The sequence below is a fragment of the Alligator sinensis genome, unplaced genomic scaffold (assembly GCF_000455745.1).
Source record: "Alligator sinensis unplaced genomic scaffold, ASM45574v1 scaffold721_1, whole genome shotgun sequence".
Lineage (NCBI taxonomy): Eukaryota > Metazoa > Chordata > Crocodylia > Alligatoridae > Alligator > Alligator sinensis.
In genome coordinates, this window is record NW_005841857.1 from 708,856 (window position 1) to 717,489 (window position 8,634).

General features: G+C 57.8%; 1 protein-coding gene across 2 annotated transcripts in view; it reads left to right on the forward strand.

Moving 5' to 3' along the window:
- PTP4A3 (protein tyrosine phosphatase type IVA, member 3) overlaps positions 1 to 8,634 on the forward strand; it is an 80,238-nt gene that overhangs the window by 12,218 nt on the left and 59,386 nt on the right. The gene's annotated exons all lie outside the window — the stretch shown is intronic.

An 8,634-nucleotide genomic window follows, 5' to 3' on the forward strand; every position in this document is an offset into this window, starting at 1 on the left:
CAGCGGGCTCCTGCTCAGTCTCTGGGGACGTGCTCTGTGGATGGCCCTGCTGCTTCAACCGCTTTATGCTGCTTCTCTCGGGAAGTTGGCATCCCCAAAACTTTCTTCCCCGGCTCTGGTTCCCAAAGAGACGCTGGGAGTTGTGCGGGTGTGCGGGAGGGCTGGCGTTGTCGTATTGACGCCTTGAGGAACTGTAGCTGTCCTTCAGACGCTTGATCTGTCTCGGGAGCTTTGCTCCATCCTGTTTTTCAGTGACTTGGACTGTGAGAATAGGACTTTTAAAAGTCCTTCTGGATAGGATTGAACTTTTCTCAGCTGCCCGGCGGTCCGGGCCCAGAGGACTCCCGTTCCGCCTGTGGCAACGAAGCTGCCTGTGTTGCTGGGAAGCGATGAAGTAGAGGATGTTGAGCCTGATGACAAAACCATTTGAATGTGTACTGAAAAGTTTGTATTAAGCTTTCTGTCCCATGGGTAGTTCAGGACTTCCCAGGACCTCAGGCTGGAAAAGCCCCATCAGGTCCCAGCTTGTCCGTTCCCCCAAGGGCTAGCACAGTATGATGTTTCCCAGTGCTTATGTGGGGGAAGGAAGAGTAAGTGGCACTATGGCTTGACCCTGCTCCCCTTGACGTCAGTGGCAATATTAACACCACTGGGACTGTGGCACTTTTCATCCATTGCTCTCAAGGTGCTTTTCAAAGAAGGTAGCCCCATTTCGCAGGTGGAGAAACTGAGGATGGTCACAGAACTTGGTGCCGGCTCCTAATCTATTGCTCTACCCACTGGGTCGTGCTGATTTTAATGGAAGCAGAGCCCCACTGGCTGCTGTGGAGTGCGGACGTATAGCTGCAAAGACCCGCGTTTGCCTCTGGCAGTGCCTAACGACTCGAGAAGGAAAGTGCTTTGTACCCTTCCCTGCTGTCTGCAAATACCGCTCGGAGCACTCTTGCCGCAGGGCGAGGACGGCCAGCGTCTCTGCTGCTGAGAGATGGGCATTGTTTCGAGCAAACCAGCCAAGCAGCCTGCCTTTGTTTGACGTACAAAGCAGCGCAAAGATTTCAGGAGCTGCTACAGCCTGGTACCGGTTATAAATAGCCCGACACTTTCTGCAGCCAGCACAGCTCAGAAAAGCTGTCTCTTCTCAGAAGCCAGCGTGCCCGCGGGGCGGCAGGAGACTGAAGGTCGCTGGCGTCCTTTAATTGGCATGTGCAGGCCTGGTCTGAGAAGGCTGTGAGACAGCCTGCCCTCCTTGGAGAGGGGGCCGGGCGGCCGCACCTGGTTTTGGAGGCCTTGTGCCCGTGCTCGCGGCAGCCCGGCAAGCATTAGGGGCTGTGGAGCTTGCTCCCTGGTAAAGCCAGAGGGTGCCAGTGCAAGGTGGCTGTTTGATTCCTCTCTGCCTCTCTCATCCCATGAGAGAGAGGAAGGATCTGCCCCTTAGCCGAATGCATTACCCCCTCTTTGTCTCTGCAGCCCCCCATTGCAGGAGGCTGGCTCCATTCCTGAATGCAGGTGTGTGGCTGCAGCAAAGCCGCAGCGCGGGAACGCCATCCTCCCCTCCCCGCTTGTTGTCTCCAGACAGTGAGTCTCAGCTGTGACGGGGCCATCACCAGCCTCCTGTGCAGCAGGACTCGCTAAGCCGTCGGGGTGGGAGAGCCCTTGGAGCGCGGCGGAGAACGCAACCGGTGCGTGTCCAGCGTGTTCCCATCCGTGGGCTCACTTCACCGCTGACGTCCCAATTTTGCCGCCTCGGGCAGAAGCGCTGTTCTGGGAGCGGGCTGGTGCCTGGCGAGCGCCCTGGGAACTGCTGTGTTTGGAAATGCTTCGGTGCCAGCACGGCACAAATATCTGGAGGTGACTCGTTCAAGGACAGCCCGGACCGTAGGCTGGCTTGGCGTTCCTCCAAGCCGTGACTGCGATCCGGCGCCAAAACCAAACGATTTAAAATCCTCTCATGTCTACAGATGTTGTACACGCTTATGCACAGCCCCCCCGCCCACCGAGAACGGGCGCTTTGGAGATGGACCGGATAGGCAGGCAGGGATGCACGCTGCTGTGGGGAGGGAGCAGGGAGGCAAAAGGCACCTTGCAGAGATGATGACTTGGCACAAGGCCTTGTAGACTGCATGCACGCCTCTGAGGCTGAGCAGGAGGGACGGTTTTGCACACGGAGCAGGGGAGGCTGCACAGATGGGTGCTATGATGGAGAAGCACAAGAGGTGTCGAGGCTGGAGTGGCAAGGGTGAGGGGAGACGGGACATGCCAGGGTGAGAGGTGTGTAGGAGGCTGAATGTCATACGAGAGCCAAGGAAGGAGTTGAGCTGGTTGAGAAGATCACAGTGGGATGTGCAGCGCTGCTCTGAGCAGGGTAGGGCTTGCCAGCGACACCCCTGTTCCTGGTTTCGAGATGCCCCAGGCACCAAGACGTCCAGTGGACTCCATGCCAGCGCTCAAGCTGCTGCCTGGACTGTTGTTACAGGTGGGCTCATCTATACTGCAGGTCTCACACTTTTTATAGCAATCCTCTTATGCCCCAGCTAGACAGCTTTGCACTAAAATTGAAAAGCCACGGGATATCTGAATGCCCTGCCAAGCCTGGCCTTGTAATGGCCCAGATCACTCTGCCTTGGTCAGGGGCGGGCATTGCAGCCGTTTAGCTCATGAGCAAAGTGCATCCTCTTCTTGGTCTTGTTTTTACATGATGAGTGTCCACAGAAACACTTCCCTTCCTGCAACATATTTGCATGTCACTGCTGACCATGTTTTTTCATGCAAATGCCCTCATGGAAGAAAGTCAAAGCAGAAGTGTGCTGATCAACAAGTATTTCTAGGTATTCAAGTATTTCCCGGAGACGGCAGCAGCTCTTTCCGGAGAGTCTTTCATTACAGAGTTGGCTTGTGACACCAGGGAGGTGCACTGGATCACAGGTTTTCTTCTGGGACCCACTGCGGTAGGTAGTTGCACCGCTGGCTTCAGTTTTAAATACAAACTGCATGGCTTGAGACCATTGAGGCCTTTCTTGCCATGTTATGATCTTGTTGGGTCTAAGCAGCTAGTTTGGGTTGGGGTGACTTGCAAGCAAGCTCTCCAGTGTGGCAGGAACCTAAGACTGTAGATGTCTGTTGGGGTTGAACGAGTCCTGGATCCAGCAAGATGCTCACAGGCATTTCTTACTGACGCGAAGGCAGGGGTGGGGGGTGAAACCTTGCATTAGGTGCTGTTTTTATAGAAGCCGCTTTCTGGCCTCTTGCCGCTGGAAAAGATGACTTGGGCTAAGATTTGCCTTCCCGTGTCCCTTTTGACTTTGAAAACCCCACATCATTCATTGAAGCGATTTTTCGTAGTCCTGCTCCGCTGATAAAATTCTTGCTTCAAGTCTCTCCCTCTCCCCACACCAGTTTCAGGCTTGTGATAGTCTTCCCTTGTGTCTCGCCCCTGGGCAGTCGTGTTGCGGCGCCGCGTGAAAGGGCTGCTAGGTCCCACCCCAGCAGCGCGTGCATTTTCCTCGTGGCTGAGCAGAGGCTCGGCATTTTTAACTTCCAGCCCATTTGGGAAGCACGCTGGGATCTCTGGCGGAAAGGTACTGCAGAAACAGCAACACTTGTTGTTTGTCAGCCCGGTGCAATTTATGGTTGTGGTTATCTGGGGGTGGGGGGGGGCGTAGCACTGGCTCGAGTAAGCTGCAAAGGGTCTGTGGCAGCCATGTGTCCTCTGATGTGTAGATAAATGTCACCTTTTTCCTTTTCCCTGCAAGTGGGGGAGGAGGGGGAGGGCTGGCGGCATGCTCTGTGGTTTCACATCCGCGCGTGCTGCCACCGAGCCTGGGGCAGCTCCCGAGGTCTCGGCTCGTGGGGGGCAATAGAGGGGCCAAGCGTCCCACGCCACTCTGAAACCGTTCCCATTATTTTTATGCGTGATGCAAAATCAGCAGCTGCGTCCGCTCCTCTCTCCACGCACCCAGAGCGCCTCTGCAGCAGGCGCCTCTGACGAGGCTGCACGTCATAGCAGCGGGGCTCGCCGCACGCCGCGGGGTCCTGCCAGCTCTGCGTGCTCCCCTGCCTGAGTCACGTCTCCACGCTGCCCTTCGGCCTGGCTCGCTCGCCGCCGGGCTTTGCTGACGGGCTTCTCGGGTAGCGGATGCATGTGGACGCTGCTCAGAGGTGCAGCTGCAGCTCGAATTTCTTCTTTCCTCCAACCCAGTTTGGGTTGGATACAGGAGCTCGGGCATCCACAAAGGAGGATGGTGGGAGTGGGGGTCTGTGTAAGGTTTTGTGTTGGGGGTTTCCTTGGCCGGGGAAGCCGTCACGCTTCTGGGCCCCGAGAGGCAAGAGAAGCGTGGCTGCCTACGGTTTCCTGACCGTGTCCGTGGTACCCCGGGCAGTTGAACACAGCAGGGGAGAGGCTCTCTTGCGGTGGCTGTGGGTTGGAGGGCTGCCTGCAAGCTGGATTTTAGGGCCTGGGGGTTGTCGGCATAGTGCGCAGTCGGCGAGAAGATGGGAAGGGGGGGAGTTTGCAGTGCCCTGTACTCCCTGCCGCCTTCTAGGCGATGCTCTGCGGGCACGCGTTGCAAGCCGAGTGCCCAATACCCTGAGAAGGGGAGAAGCAGGCTGGATGCTGGTCCCTGGTGGGCCTTGCTGGGAGGGGAGCGCAGCATCGCAGTCATCACCCCAGACACGCGAGCTGTGCAGGCCCTGCTGGCGCGTTCCCATCCCGTGCCGTCCTCCGAGGAGTAGAAGCTAACAGCCCCCTCATGCTCCCGGCATCCTAGAGAGCTTGGTTTGCAGGGAAAACCTGGTGCCCCTGCCTTACCCTGCCTCTGCAGAGTGGTGGCTGCTGGGGGCAAGCCCTCTGGCCATGTTGCTGGTGCAATGGCAGGAAAGAGGGGGAGCTCTGCCTTGCAGAGGGGTAGGACTTGGACCCCAGCTTGCCCACCCTGAAGCCTAATGAGTCTTATGGACTCCCCCCCAGCTCTGCGTTCCCACCAGACCGGAGTTATCCTGAGTGCATCGCTGGTCTCTGAGAAACGCTCCCAGAAACACGCGTCCCCACCAGCCCCTGGGATTGTCGGGCAGGAGAGATGCCCGCACACGGCAGCCTTCAGGGCCTTGAGCGAGCCCCTTCCCTTCCTCATGCCTCCCTGCACCCATCAATGTGTAGGCAGGGGTGTAGGAGCACCCCCCTTCCTCACCAGGGGCTGCAGGCATGCAAGTGGAGGTGCTTGGGGGCTGTGGTAGTGATGTAGCCAGGAGAGGAGGAGACCCTGTGCAGATTCCCCCCAAACATCATGTCTAATTGCTGTGGCTGGCACCCCCTTTGCCCAGATGAAGCCGGAAACATCATCCCAGACCTGGGCTCTTGTCCACGGGAATCGTGCACTTAGCTCCCATGTGCAAGGTGTAGGTCTTGCTATCCCTCCGTCCCTGCAGGATGTTGCAGAGGGCACAGCAGCGCTCGCGGGGCTGACCGCTGGCCCGAGGGCCGTGTCAGACCTGGTGTTCTCAGCCTCCGGGTCCAAAGCGATCGGGCAGCAAGGACCGGCCGCAGGATTGTGCAGGGTCTGCATGGGGCTGGGCACACAGGGCCAGGCCTCCTTGGAAGCGGATAATGGGCTTTGCTTCCCCTTTTAGAAAGGTGACCCAATTCCAGTGGCCTCCTAACAAGTGGCAGGTGGCTTTCTGCTCTGTCAGTCTAATCTCGCCTCGTCTCACGGCATGGGTGGGCTGGCTGGGTGGTATATCCTGCATCGTGGGACAGCGAGGCGGGGAAGGATCAGGTTGTGCTCTGTATCCTCGCACCTGGGAGGGCATGGGGCTGAGTGACCTCTTTGGGGCAGGTGAACGGGTGGGATAACAGCTTCATAATGAACAGATTAGGGGGTGCCCTGCACTGCTGCATCAGGTCTTGAGGGGAGGGTACCGGACCTGAACGGGCTGCCAGCCCAATCTAGTGCAATAACTCCCGCGCGCCAGTACCCAGGAGCCGGAGCAGCGGTGCTGCCTGGGGTGAGCATGCCTCGGGAAGGTAAATCGAGGTCGGACAGGGGCAAGCTCAGGCCGATCCTCCTCTCCTGACTTTGCACGTCTCGGGCTGGCACGGTTTCTGGCGGGCGACCTCCCGGGGGTGTGCGAAGCGCACAACCCGGCAGGAGCTGCCCCTTCCACTTTCGGCGTTACCATGACAGCCGAGCCTGTGCTGGAACGTGCCCGTGATTGACACGCGGTGCTTTTCACATGGTAATTAGCAGGGCGCTGTCAAGTTTCAAAGCACAAGTTACCAGAAGCACCATCTGCGATTTTACAGCTGGCCTCCAGCGCGGTGTCGGTGCAACGGGCTGATTTTTTTTCTTTCTGTGCTGCTCCCAGCTGGCACCGTAGCCACGGCCGAGTCCTCGTCACGGTCGCGTCGCTACTGCGCGATCGCTGCCGCCGGCGGCCGAAATCGCTTGGCAGGAAGGTGCGGTGGTGACACTTGTAGCAGGTGTCGGCATTGCAAGGTCTCTGCCGTGCAGCCTCCCCTCCCGGGTCAGGCTGGTCCGTGACACACCGGCTGATGTCGGGAGCTCTGTGCAGGTCTGGTGCGATGACGAGGAGCTTCCTGTCCTTAGTGACTCACCGGGCTGGTTTGGAGCTGCATTGCCACCCAGCCCCTCTTACCTCCTGCTTTTGGAAGCAATTGAACTGCTTCCAGAAGGTGCTGGCAATCCCCAGGGGATTTCCTTGTGTGAGCTGGCATCTCTCTGATCTCCCTTTCTGCTTTTTCCTTCCTCCCAGTATCCAAGCACCTGACAGCAGTGAAGACCCCCCCCTCCAAGGGTCTAGTCTGCTCTCTCTCCCACGCAAGCAGGCCTTTTCCCAGCCTCTGCTGCTTTGCCCCATGTCTCGGGGTGCAAAGACCTCCCCTCTTTCTCTTCTGCGATCCCAGTCGGGAAGCAGACCTGTTTCTCTGAGCTCGTGGATGTGAAGGTCAGACCCGCAATGCACGGCACGTAGCCGGGGCAAGCGCGGGAAGCCCGAGCTCGTCTCCACGCTCGAGTCACCTGGTATTTCTGCTTTCCTGTGCCAAGCAATGCCCGGGCTCTGTTTGGCTGCACTGGTCTCCAGTCTACACAGCGGTTCATTTCTGCTGCAATTTCTCCTTTGTATTGGCACGTAAGAAAACGGCTCGTCTGTCCGGTACGGGCCGGGGAGACGGGTGCACGGACCCTTTCTGTGCAGGATCATCCACAGCTTTCCCAGTAACACCCTCGAGCAAAAAGCCAGGCCCAGGCACCCCTGTGTGGCGGAGCTGCCAGGTCTTAAAATGTTCTTGCGCGCTGCAGACGCTGCTGCTGAGGCAGTAACCTACTTTCTGGTGGCTGGTTCGCAGCCCAGGGAGAGGCCGGAGAACCAGCCCAGAAAGACATTGCCAGCAGCCTGGGAAGGAGCCAGAGCTGTTCTCATTTTGTGGCGATTAGCTGAGAGATGCTGATAGGCCAGCAGGAGGGAGGAAGGACTGGCCTTGCGAGTGAGTAATACTGACGTGTGCCTGTGCATATACCCAGTTGCCACCTCTTAAGTTGTAGATCTGATTTAGGCAGACGTTTAAATTCGTTCCAGCCCCGCGCGGTGCTTCAGACCGTCGCGCTCCTCAGCTGCTTTCCATCAGCGCAGAGGTCCCCAGGCACCGTTCAAAAGCCGCCCGGGATTTCTGTTCCCATGTCTGTGCTTCTGTGAAGATAAAGCAGAAGTCTCTCCGCGGGACCTCCATGTCCAACCTGCTCATCGGTGGTTCATGCCGGGCCCCGTGCTCCCAGCAAGGGCAGTCCAGGTTCTGGCGGCTGCTGGATTACTTTATGCAACATGGTTTGATGCAGCCATATGTCATTCTCCTGTCCAAGCGGTTGTGGTTTAGGTAGGGGGACCGTGTGTCCCGGTTTGGATGGGACAGTCCCAGGGTCAAAAGTCCTGTGCTTTGGAGTCTGGTGGAGAGGAAGAGTGGCATGGTGCATCGGGCAGGCGGGCAGGGACCTTGGATATGGCATCTTAGGTAGGGTGACCATACCTGTCTCACATGCCATGCTGCTCCGTCTCCCTGCCAGACTCCAGCCTGGGACTTTTGACCAAGCAGCCTAAGGAATCTGGGGCTGTCCCGGCCAAACCGGGATGTATGCTCACTCGAGCGATAGGCAGCTTGGGAGACCAGGTAAATTTATTGATTCTAGGTAGAGAGCACGAGCGTGGAAGGAAGATCTCGCTGGAGAAGATCAGAGAAGTCACTTCTGACCAGCACGGGACAGGCAGTTCTCAGGCTGGGATGGAGCATTTTGCAACCTTAGTGTCACTTGATCCCCTTAATGACTCCCCTGGTTACAGTCACACGGGGGGGCACAGTGAGCAGGTCTGGGCTTTGGATGTGACATGCTGCTCTTTATTCGGGAGCAGCGGTTTTCAGCCTGTGGTCTGCAAATGCCTCGGGGTCCAAAGCCTGTCTAAGGGGTCTGCAAAAGATGACTAAGGTCAATCAAAATACGTGAATCCCCACACCCACGGACCCTTGTGGACACAGGCAGTGGCAGGCTGAGCTGAGCGCTGTGACCAAAACACATGCCCTTTTGAGCTGCCAGCAGCAAGGGGAAGAGTCCTCGCTGCATCCCACCTGCA